Here is a 12,143-nt window from a genome sequence, read left to right on the forward strand (position 1 = left end):
CCCGCCAGCCACCGAGAAAAGGGTGCGCTCCGAACGGCCCCGCACCGTACGCCGCACTTTCTTGGCTCATTCGAGTTTACTGTCTTTTGCTCTGACATGCCTTACCTAGGGTTAGGTTAGTATGCTTGCACGTTTGTACTTTAACATTTTTCGGCTCGGCTTCTTTCGACGCCGATGCCGGCGACGCAGCACTCTCTCGCCCGCCAGCCACCGAGAAAAGGGTGCGCTCCGACCGGTCCCGCACCGTACGCCGATCTTTCTTGGCTCATTCGAGTTTACTGTCTTTCGCTCTGACATGCCTTACCTAGGGTTAGGTTAGTATGCTTGCACGTTTGTACTTTAACTTTTTTCGGCTCGGCTTCTTTCGACGCCGATGCCGGCGACGCAGCACTCTCTCGCCCGCCAGCCACGCGAAAAGGGTGCGCTCCGACCGGCCCCGCACCGTACGCCGCCCTTTCTTGGCTCATTCGAGTTTACTGTCTTTCGCTCTGACATGCCTTACCTAGGGTTAGGTTAGTATGCTTGCACGTTTGTACTTTAACTTTTTTCGGCTCGGCTTCTTTCGACGCCGATGCCGGCGACGCAGCACTCTCTCGCCCGACAGCCACCGCGAAAAGGGTGCGCTCCGACCGGCCCCGCACCGTACGCCGCTCTTTCTTGGCTCATTCGAGTTTACTGTCTTTCGCTCTGACATGCCTTACCTAGGGTTAGGTTGGTATGCTTGCACGTTTGTACTTTAACTTTTTTCGGCTCGGCTTTTTTCGACGCCGATGCCGGCGACGCAGCACTCTCTCGTCCGCCAGCCACCGAGAAAAGGGTGCGCTCCGACCGGCCCCGCACCGTACGCCGCTCTTTCTTGGCTCATTCGAGTTTACTGTCTTTCGCTCTGACATGCCTTACCTAGGGTTAGGTTAGTATGCTTGCACGTTTGTACTTTAACTTTTTTCGGCTCGGCTTCTTTCGACGCCGATGCCGGCGACGCAGCACTCTCTCGCCCGCCAGCCACCGAGAAAAGGGTGCGCTCCGACCGGCCCCGCACCGTACGCCGCTCTTTCTTGGCTCATTCGAGTTTACTGTCTTTCGCTCTGACATGCCTTACCTAGGGTTAGGTTAGTATGCTTGCACGTTTGTACTTTAACTTTTTCGGCTCGGCTTCTTTCGACGCCGATGCCGGCGACGCAGCACTCTCTCGCCCGCCAGCCACCGGGAAAAGGGTGCGCTCCGACCGGCCCCGCACCGTACGCCGCTCTTTCTTGGCTCATTCGAGTTTACTGTCTTTCGCTCTGACATGCCTTACCTAGGGTTAGGTTAGTATGCTTGCACGTTTGTACTTTAACTTTTTTCGGCTCGGCTTCTTTCGACGCCGATGCCGGCGACGCAGCACTCACTCGCCCGCCAGCCACCGAGAAAAGGGTGCGCTCCGACCGGCCCCGCACCGTACGCCGCTCTTTCTTGGCTCATTCGAGTTTACTGTCTTTCGCTCTGACATGCCTTACCTAGGGTTAGGTTGGTATGCTTGCACGTTTGTACTTTAACTTTTTTCGGCTCGGCTTCTTTCGACGCCGATGCCGGCGTTGCAGCACTCTCTCGCCCACCAGCCACCGAGAAAAGGGTGCGCTCCGACCGGCCCCGCACCGTACGCCGCTCTTTCTTGGCTCATTCGAGTTTACTGTCTTTTGCTCTGACATGCCTTACCTAGGGTTAGGTTAGTATGCTTGCACGTTTGTACTTTAACTTTTTTCGGCTCGGCTTCTTTCGACGCCGATGCCGGCGACGCAGCACTCTCTCGCCCGCCAGCCACCGAGAGAAGTGTGCGCTCCATCCCGCCCCGCACCGCACGCCGCTCTTTCTTGGCTCATTCGAGTATACTGTCTTTTGCTCTTACAATCCTTACCTAGGGTTAGGTCAGTATGCTTGCAAGTGCAGTCCCTCAACTTTTTTCGGCTCGGCTTCTTTCGACGCCGATGCCGGCGACGCAGCACTCTCTCGCCCGCCAGCCACCGAGAGAAGTGTGCGCTCCATCCCGCCCCGCACCGCACGCCGCTCTTTCTTGCCTCATTCGAGTATACTGTCTTTCGCTCTAACAAGCCTTACCTAGGGTTAGGTTAGTATGCTTGCAAGTGCAGTCCCTCAACTTTTTTCGGCTCGGCTTCTTTCGACGCCGATGCCGGCGACGCAGCACTCTCTCGCCCGCCAGCCACCGAGAGAAGTGTGCGCTCCATCCCGCCCCGCACCGCACGCCGCTCTTTCTTGGCTCATTCGAGTATACTGTCTTTCGCTCTTACAAGCCTTACCTAGGGTTAGGTTAGTATGCTTGCAAGTGCAGTCCCTCAACTTTTTTCGGCTCGGCTTCTTTCGACGCCGATGCCGGCGACGCAGCACTCTCTCGCCCGCCAGCCACGCCGCTCTTTCTTGGCTCATTCGAGTATACTGTCTTCGCTCTTACAAGCCTTACCTAGGGTTAGGTTAGTATGCTTGCAAGTGCAGTCCCTCAACTTTTTTCGGCTCGGCTTCTTTCGACGCAGATGCTGGCGACGCAGCACTCTCTCTCCCGCCAGCCACCGAGAGAAGTGTGCGCTGCATACCGCCCCGCACCGCACGCCGCTCTTTCTTGGCTCATTCGAGTATACTGTCTTTCGCTCTTACAAGCCTTACCTAGGGTTAGGTTAGTATGCTTGCACGTTTGTACTTTAACTTTTTTCGGCTCGGCTTCTTTCGACGCCGATGCCGGCGACGCAGCACTCTCTCGCCCGCCAGCCACCGAGAAAAGGGTGCGCTCCGACTGGCCCCGCACCGTACGCCGCTCTTTCTTGGCTCATTCGAGTTTACTGTCTTTCGCTCTGACATGCCTTACCTAGGGTTAGGTTAGTATGCTTGCACGTTTGTACTTTAACTTTTTTCGGCTCGGCTTCTTTCGACGCCGATGCAGGCGACGCAGCACTCTCTCGCCCGCCAGCCACCAAGAAAAGGTTGCGCTCCGACCGGCCCCGCACCGTACGCCGCTCTTTCTTGGCTCATTCGAGTTTACTGTCTTTCGCTCTAACAAGCCTTACCTAGGGTTAGGTTAGTATGCTTGCAAGTGCAGTCCCTCAACTTTTTTCGGCTCGGCTTCTTTCGACGCCGATGCCGGCGACGCAGCACTCTCTCGCCCGCCAGCCATCGAGAGAAGTGTGCGCTCCATCCCGCCCCGCACCGCACGCCGCTCTTTCTTGGCTCATTCGAGTATACTGTCTTTCGCTCTTACAAGCCTTACCTAGGGTTAGGTTAGTATGCTTGCAAGTGCAGTCTCTCAACTTTTTTCGGCTCGGCTTCTTTCGACGCCGATGCCGGCGACGCAGCACTCTCTCGCCCGCCAGCCACCGAGAGAAGTGTGCGCTGCATACCGCCCCGCACCGCACGCCGCTCTTTCTTGGCTCATTCGAGTATACTGTCTTTCGCTCTTACAAGCCTTACCTAGGGTTAGGTTAGTATGCTTGCAAGTGCAGTCCCTCAACTTTTTTCGGCAACGCTTTTTTCGACGCTGATGCCGGCAACGCTGCACTCTCTCGCCCGCCAGCCACCGAAAGAAGTGTGCGCTCCATCCCGCCCCGCACCGCACGCCGCTCTTTCTTGGCTCATTCGAGTATACTGTCTTACGCTCTTACAATCCTTACCTAGGGTTAGGTTAGTATGCTTGCAAGTGCAGTCCCTCAACTTTTTTCGGCAACGCTTTTTTCGACGCCGATGCCGGCAACGCTGCACTCTCTCGCCCGCCAGCCACCGAGAGAAGTGTGCGCTGCATACCGCCCCGCACCGCACGCTGCTCTTTCTTGGCTCATTCGAGTATACTGTCTTTCGCTCTTACAAGCCTTACCTAGGGTTAGGTTAGTATGCTTGCACGTTTGTACTTTAACTTTTTTCGGCTCGGCTTCTTTCGACGCCGATGCCGGCGACGCAGCACTCTCTCGCCCGCCAGCCACCGAAAAAAGGGTGCGCTCCGACCGGCCCCGCACCGTACGCCGCTCTTTCTTGGCTCATTCGAGTTTACTGTCTTTCGCTCTGACATGCCTTACCTAGGGTTAGGTTAGTATGCTTGCACGTTTGTACTTTAACTTTTTTCGGCTCGGCTTCTTTCGACGCCGATGCCGGCGACGCAGCACTCTCTCGCCCGCCAGCCACCGAGAAAAGGGTGCGCTCCGACCGGCCCCGCACCGTACGCCGCTCTTTCTTGGCTCATTCGAGTTTACTGTCTTTCGCTCTGACATGCCTTACCTAGGGTTAGGTTAGTATGCTTGCACGTTTGTACTTTAACTTTTTTCGGCTCGGCTTCTTTCGATGCCGATGCCGGCGACGCAGCACTCTCTCGCCCGCCAGCCACCGAGAAAAGGGTGCGCTCCGACCGGCCCCGCACCGTACGCCGCTCTTTCTTGGCTCATTCGAGTTTACTGTCTTTCGCTCTGACATGCCTTACCTAGGGTTAGGTTAGTATGCTTGCACGTTTGTACTTTAACTTTTTTCGGCTCGGCTTCTTTCGACGCCGATGCCGGCGACGCAGCACTCTCTCGCCCGCCAGCCACCGAAAAAAGGGTGCGCTCCGACCGGCCCCGCACCGTACGCCGCTCTTTCTTGGCTCATTCGAGTTTACTGTCTTTCGCTCTGACATGCCTTACCTAGGGTTAGGTTAGTATGCTTGCACGTTTGTACTTTAACTTTTTTCGGCTCGGCTTCTTTCGACGCCGATGCCGGCGACGCAGCACTCTCTCGCCCGCCAGCCACCGAGAAAAGGGTGCGCTCCGACCGGCCCCGCACCGTACGCCGCTCTTTCTTGGCTCATTCGAGTTTACTGTCTTTCGCTCTGACATGCCTTACCTAGGGTTAGGTTAGTATGCTTGCACGTTTGTACTTTAACTTTTTTCGGCTCGGCTTCTTTCGACGCCGATGCCGGCGACGCAGCACTCTCTCGCCCGCCAGCCACCGAGAAAAGGGTGCGCTCCGACCGGCCTCGCACCGTACGCCGCTCTTTCTTGGCTCATTCGAGTTTACTGTCTTTCGGTCTGACATGCCTTACCTAGGGTTAGGTTAGTATGCTTGCACGTTTGTACTTTAACTTTTTTCGGCTCGGCTTCTTTCGACGCCGATGCCGGCCACGCAGCACTCTCTCACCCGCCAGCCACCGAGAAAAGGGTGCGCTCCGACCGGCCCCGCACCGTACGCCGCTCTTTCTTGGCTCATTCGAGTTTACTGTCTTTCGCTCTGACATGCCTTACCTAGGGTTAGGTTAGTATGCTTGCACGTTTGTACTTTAACTTTTTTCGGCTCGGCTTCTTTCGACGCCGATGCCGGCGACGCAGCACTCTCTCGCCCGCCAGCCACCGAAAAAAGGGTGCGCTCCGACCGGCCCCGCACCGTACGCCGCTCTTTCTTGGCTCATTCGAGTTTACTGTCTTTCGCTCTGACATGCCTTACCTAGGGTTAGGTTAGTATGCTTGCACGTTTGTACTTTAACTTTTTTCGGCTCGGCTTCTTTCGACGCCGATGCCGGCGACGCAGCACTCTCTCGCCCGCCAGCCACCGAGAAAAGGGTGCGCTCCGACCGGCCCCGCACCGTACGCCGCTCTTTCTTGGCTCATTCGAGTTTACTGTCTTTCGCTCTGACATGCCTTACCTAGGGTTAGGTTAGTATGCTTGCACGTTTGTACTTTAACTTTTTTCGGCTCGGCTTCTTTCGACGCCGATGCCGGCGTTGCAGCACTCTCTCGCCCGCCAGCCACCGAGAAAAGGGTGCGCTCCGACCGGCCCCGCACCGTACGCCGCTCTTTCTTGGCTCATTCGAGTTTACTGTCTTTCGCTCTGACATGCCTTACCTAGGGTTAGGTTAGTATGCTTGCACGTTTGTACTTTAACTTTTTTCGGCTCGGCTTCTTTCGACGCCGATGCCGGCGACGCAGCACTCTCTCGCCCGCCAGCCACCGAGAAAAGGGTGCGCTCCGAACGGCCCCGCACCGTACGCTGCACTTTCTTGGCTCATTCGAGTTTACTGTCTTTTGCTCTGACATGCCTTACCTAGGGTTAGGTTAGTATGCTTGCACGTTTGTACTTTAACATTTTTCGGCTCGGCTTCTTTCGACGCCGATGCCGGCGACGCAGCACTCTCTCGCCCGCCAGCCACCGAGAAAAGGGTGCGCTCCGACCGGTCCCGCACCGTACGCCGATCTTTCTTGGCTCATTCGAGTTTACTGTCTTTCGCTCTGACATGCCTTACCTAGGGTTAGGTTAGTATGCTTGCACGTTTGTACTTTAACTTTTTTCGGCTCGGCTTCTTTCGACGCCGATGCCGGCGACGCAGCACTCTCTCGCCCGCCAGCCACGCGAAAAGGGTGCGCTCCGACCGGCCCCGCACCGTACGCCGCCCTTTCTTGGCTCATTCGAGTTTACTGTCTTTCGCTCTGACATGCCTTACCTAGGGTTAGGTTAGTATGCTTGCACGTTTGTACTTTAACTTTTTTCGGCTCGGCTTCTTTCGACGCCGATGCCGGCGACGCAGCACTCTCTCGCCCGCCAGCCACCGCGAAAAGGGTGCGCTCCGACCGGCCCCGCACCGTACGCCGCTCTTTCTTGGCTCATTCGAGTTTACTGTCTTTCGCTCTGACATGCCTTACCTAGGGTTAGGTTAGTATGCTTGCACGTTTGTACTTTAACTTTTTTCGGCTCGGCTTCTTTCGACGCCGATGCCGGCAACGCAGCACTCTCTCGCCCGCCAGCCACCGAGAAAAGGGTGCGCTCCGACCGGCCCCGCACCGTACGCCGCTCTTTCTTGGCTCATTCGAGTTTACTGTCTTTCGCTCTGACATGCCTTACCTAGGGTTAGGTTAGTATGCTTGCACGTTTGTACTTTAACTTTTTTCGGCTCGGCTTCTTTCGACGCCGATGCCGGCGACGCAGCACTCTCTCGCCCGCCAGCCACCGAGAAAAGGGTGCGCTCCGACCGGCCCCGCACCGTACGCCGCTCTTTCTTGGCTCATTCGAGTTTACTGTCTTTCGCTCTGACATGCCTTACCTAGGGTTAGGTTAGTATGCTTGCACGTTTGTACTTTAACTTTTTTCGGCTCGGCTTCTTTCGACGCCGATGCCGGCGACGCAGCACTCTCTCGCCCGCCAGCCACCGAGAAAAGGGTGCGCTCCGACCGGCCCCGCACCGTACGCCGCTATTTCTTGGCTCATTCGAGTTTACTGTCTTTCGCTCTGACATGCCTTACCTAGGGTTAGGTTAGTATGCTTGCACGTTTGTACTTTAACTTTTTTCGGCTCGGCTTCTTTCGACGCCGATGCCGGCGACGCAGCACTCTCTCGCCTGCCAGCCACCGAGAAAAGGGTGCGCTCCGACCGGCCCCGCACCGTACGCCGCTCTTTCTTGGCTCATTCGAGTTTACTGTCTTTCGCTCTGACATGCCTTACCTAGGGTTAGGTTAGTATGCTTGCACGTTTGTACTTTAACTTTTTTCGGCTCGGCTTCTTTCGACGCCGATGCCGGCGACGCAGCACTCTCTCGCCCGCCAGCCACCGAGAAAAGGGTGCGCTCCGACCGGCCCCGCACCGTACGCCGCTCTTTCTTGGCTCATTCGAGTTTACTGTCTTTCGCTCTGACATGCCTTACCTAGGGTTAGGTTGGTATGCTTGCACGTTTGTACTTTAACTTTTTTCGGCTCGGCTTTTTTCGACGCCGATGCCGGCGACGCAGCACTCTCTCGTCCGCCAGCCACCGAGAAAAGGGTGCGCTCCGACCGGCCCCGCACCGTACGCCGCTCTTTCTTGGCTCATTCGAGTTTACTGTCTTTCGCTCTGACATGCCTTACCTAGGGTTAGGTTAGTATGCTTGCACGTTTGTACTTTAACTTTTTCGGCTCGGCTTCTTTCGACGCCGATGCCGGCGACGCAGCACTCTCTCGCCCGCCAGCCACCGAGAAAAGGGTGCGCTCCGACCGGCCCCGCACCGTACGCCGCTCTTTCTTGGCTCATTCGAGTTTACTGTCTTTCGCTCTGACATGCCTTACCTAGGGTTAGGTTAGTATGCTTGCACGTTTGTACTTTAACTTTTTTCGGCTCGGCTTCTTTCGACGCCGATGCCGGCGACGCAGCACTCTCTCGCCCGCCAGCCACCGAGAAAAGGGTGCGCTCCGACCGGCCCCGCACCGTACGCCGCTCTTTCTTGGCTCATTCGAGTTTACTGTCTTTCGCTCTGACATGCCTTACCTAGGGTTAGGTTAGTATGCTTGCACGTTTGTACTTTAACTTTTTCGGCTCGGCTTCTTTCGACGCCGATGCCGGCGACGCAGCACTCTCTCGCCCGCCAGCCACCGGGAAAAGGGTGCGCTCCGACCGGCCCCGCACCGTACGCCGCTCTTTCTTGGCTCATTCGAGTTTACTGTCTTTCGCTCTGACATGCCTTACCTAGGGTTAGGTTAGTATGCTTGCACGTTTGTACTTTAACTTTTTTCGGCTCGGCTTCTTTCGACGCCGATGCCGGCGACGCAGCACTCACTCGCCCGCCAGCCACCGAGAAAAGGGTGCGCTCCGACCGGCCCCGCACCGTACGCCGCTCTTTCTTGGCTCATTCGAGTTTACTGTCTTTCGCTCTGACATGCCTTACCTAGGGTTAGGTTGGTATGCTTGCACGTTTGTACTTTAACTTTTTTCGGCTCGGCTTCTTTCGACGCCGATGCCGGCGTTGCAGCACTCTCTCGCCCACCAGCCACCGAGAAAAGGGTGCGCTCCGACCGGCCCCGCACCGTACGCCGCTCTTTCTTGGCTCATTCGAGTTTACTGTCTTTTGCTCTGACATGCCTTACCTAGGGTTAGGTTAGTATGCTTGCACGTTTGTACTTTAACTTTTTTCGGCTCGGCTTCTTTCGACGCCGATGCCGGCGACGCAGCACTCTCTCGCCCGCCAGCCACCGAGAAAAGGGTGCGCTCCGACCGGCCCCGCACCGTACGCCGCTCTTTCTTGGCTCATTCGAGTTTACTGTCTTTCGCTCTGACATGCCTTACCTAGGGTTAGGTTAGTATGCTTGCACGTTTGTACTTTAACTTTTTTCGGCTCGGCTTCTTTCGACGCCGATGCCGGCGACGTAGCACTCTCTCGCCCGCCAGCCACCGAGAAAAGGGTGCGCTCCGACCGGCCCCGCACCGTACGCCGCTCTTTCTTGGCTCATTCGAGTTTACTGTCTTTCGCTCTGACATGCCTTACCTAGGGTTAGGTTAGTATGCTTGCACGTTTGTACTTTAACTTTTTTCGGCTCGGCTTCTTTCGACGCCGATGCCGGCGACGCAGCACTCTCTCGCCCGCCAGCCACCGAGAAAAGGGTGCGCTCCGACCGGCCCCGCACCGTACGCCGCTCTTTCTTGGCTCATTCGAGTTTACTGTCTTTCGCTCTAACATACCTTACCTAGGGTTAGGTTAGTATGCTTGCACGTGCGGTCTCTTGAACTTTTTTGGTTTGGTTAGTTTGTACCTGGTCGTATTGCGAAATTGTGCGATCCAATGGGCGGCGGCGACGCCCCCTTTTCGTATTGCGAAATGACACGTGGGCTTCGTCGCGGATGAGTGAGTAACGGCCAATCACGTGTGAACAATCGGCGCGAATCCAGCCAAGCGAGCGAGCGGTAATCACGTGGAAGATTTTGAAACGGGGCGCGAGCCAATGGAGGGCGACGACGCCCTTTTGTCGTATTGCGAAATGACACGTGGGCTTCGTCGCGGATGAGTGAGTAACGGCCAATCACGTGTCAGCAATCGGCGCAAATCCAGCCAAGCGAGCGAGCGGTAATCACGTGGAAGATTTGGAAACGGGGCGCGAGCCAATGGCGGGCGGCCACTCCCTCCTTTCGGATTGCGAAATGACACGTGGGCTTCGTCGCGGATGAGTGAGTAACGGCCAATCACGTGGAAGATTTCGAATCGGGGCGCGAGCCAATGGAGGGCGGCCACTCCCTCCTTCGCTTTCGGATTGCGAAATGACACGTGGACTTTGTCGCGGATGAGTGACGGCTTCTCATCAAACCTTGCTCAAGCGACTGTCGGCCCCGTTCGGCGTGGTGCCCGGCAAAAAAAAAAAAGACAAGTCCGGCGCGGGAAAAAAAAAAGACAAGTCCGACACCACGTTCGGACGAGTCGAAAAAAAAAAGCAAGTCCCAAAAGGACAAATCGTAGATCTGGAGGATGACTTTCAACACATCGCAGTGAGAAACTGCTCTAGTGGGTACGACACCCCGATCTTGGTGATCTTGGTATCGCCCAGTCCGGTCAAGTCCCGGCATCCGCTTTGTACCTCAGCCCGACCGACCCAGCCCTTAGAGCCAATCCTTTTCCCGAAGTTACGGATCTGATTTGACGACTTCCCTTGCCTACATTGTTCCGTCGGCCAGAGGCTGTTCACCTTGGAGACCTGCTGCGGATATGGGTACGGCCTCGCACGACAATTACACCATCTCCCTCGGAATTTTAAGGGCCGACGCGGGTTCACCGGACACCGCAAAAGACGCGGTGATTTACGGAGCTGCCAGCCCTATCTCCGGGCGAACCGATTCCAGGGCCTGCGCTCCTTACCAAGAAAAGAGAACTCTTCCCGGGACCCACGCCAGCGTCTCCGAGTTCGGTTGCGTTGACGCACCGGGCGCCGAAGCGCCAATCTCCGTGTCGAGGCTCGGGAATATTAACCAGATTCCCTTTCGGACACCGGGGGCGAAGACGAGCAACGCCCCCCGTCGAACTGCGTTTGCTTGTTCCTTAGGGCCGACTGACCCATGTTCAACTGCTGTTCACATGGAACCCTTCTCCTCTTCGACCTTCAAAGCTCTCATTTGAATATTTGCTACTACCACCAAGATCTGCACCGACGGCTGCTCCTGCTCTCGCTCGACGCTTCGACGCCCGCCGCCGCGGCCTTCCTACTCGTCGCGACATAGCGCCGTGGAACGGCCCGTGTCGTCGCGACGGCCGGGTATAGGCCCGACGCTCCAGCGCCATCCATTTTCAGGGCTGGTTGATTCGGCAGGTGAGTTGTTACACACTCCTTAGCGGATTCCGACTTCCATGGCCACCGTCCTGCTGTCTAGATCAACCAACACCTTTTGTGGGCTCTGATGAGCGTCGCGTCGGGCGCTTTAACCCGGCGTTCGGTTCATCCCGCATCGCCAGTCCTGCTTACCAAGAGTGGCCCACTGGGCACTCGCATTCGAGGCGCCCGACTCCAATTAAGCGAGCCGGGCTTCTTACCAATTTAAAGTTTGAGAATAGGTTGAGGACGTTTCGTCCCCAAGGCCTCTAATCATTTGCTTTACCAGATAAAACTGCGACAAAGCGCCAGCTATCCTGAGGGAAACTTCGGAAGGAACCAGCTACTAGATGGTTCGATTAGTCTTTCGCCCCTATACCCAAATAGGACGATCGATTTGCACGTCAGAATCGCTACGGTCCTCCACCAGAGTTTCCTCTGGCTTCGACCTTCCCAGGCATAGTTCACCATCTTTCGGGTCCCAACATGGACGCTCTTGCGCGACCGCCCCGGCAGAGCGGGTGCGATCGGCCGGTCGTGCGCCGGCGCCCGCACGGGGCTCCGGGTCCGACCTCGTTCGGCCAATTCCGCTTTCACTTTCATTTCGCCTGCGAGTCTCGAACCACTCGACGACTCGCGCTCATGTTAGACTCCTTGGTCCGTGTTTCAAGACGGGTCGGGAGGGTGGCCGACGTGGCCACGGACCCCGAGCGCGTCGACGGCGCGCCACCGAAGCGGCAGCCCGCCGAACACCGGCACTGCGTACAGTGCAGGCGAACGACAAGCCAGCCGAACGGCGACGGCCGCACACAGAGAGCGCGTGTCATCCTTTCCCCGATCCGCCGCCGGGCCGCACCGCCCGCGCGCTGTAACACCCCCGCCGGAGCGGAGGCCACCTTCGCGCGGGGACTTAGACCGACGGCAAACCGGTCGTGACCCGCGCCGGTCGCTAGTGCGCCGAGACGGTGCGCGAGCCGACTCGGCAGCGGCGCCTTAAGCGTCCGCGAACCGAGACGGCGCGCCCCCGCACCCAACTGAAAGCGAGCCGGCGACCTGACGGGCCCTCCCGTTTGCCTCTCAACGGTTTCACGTACTCTTGAACTCTCTCTTCAA

General features: G+C 57.1%; 1 pseudogene; it reads right to left on the reverse strand.

The window, feature by feature from the left end:
- Positions 1 to 10,395: 10,395 nt before the first annotated feature.
- Positions 10,396 to 12,143, reverse strand: part of LOC144425932 (large subunit ribosomal RNA) — a 2,109-nt pseudogene continuing 361 nt past the window's right edge.

The sequence above is a fragment of the Styela clava genome, chromosome 8, assembly GCF_964204865.1.
Source record: "Styela clava chromosome 8, kaStyClav1.hap1.2, whole genome shotgun sequence".
Classification (NCBI taxonomy): Eukaryota; Metazoa; Chordata; class Ascidiacea; order Stolidobranchia; family Styelidae; genus Styela; species Styela clava.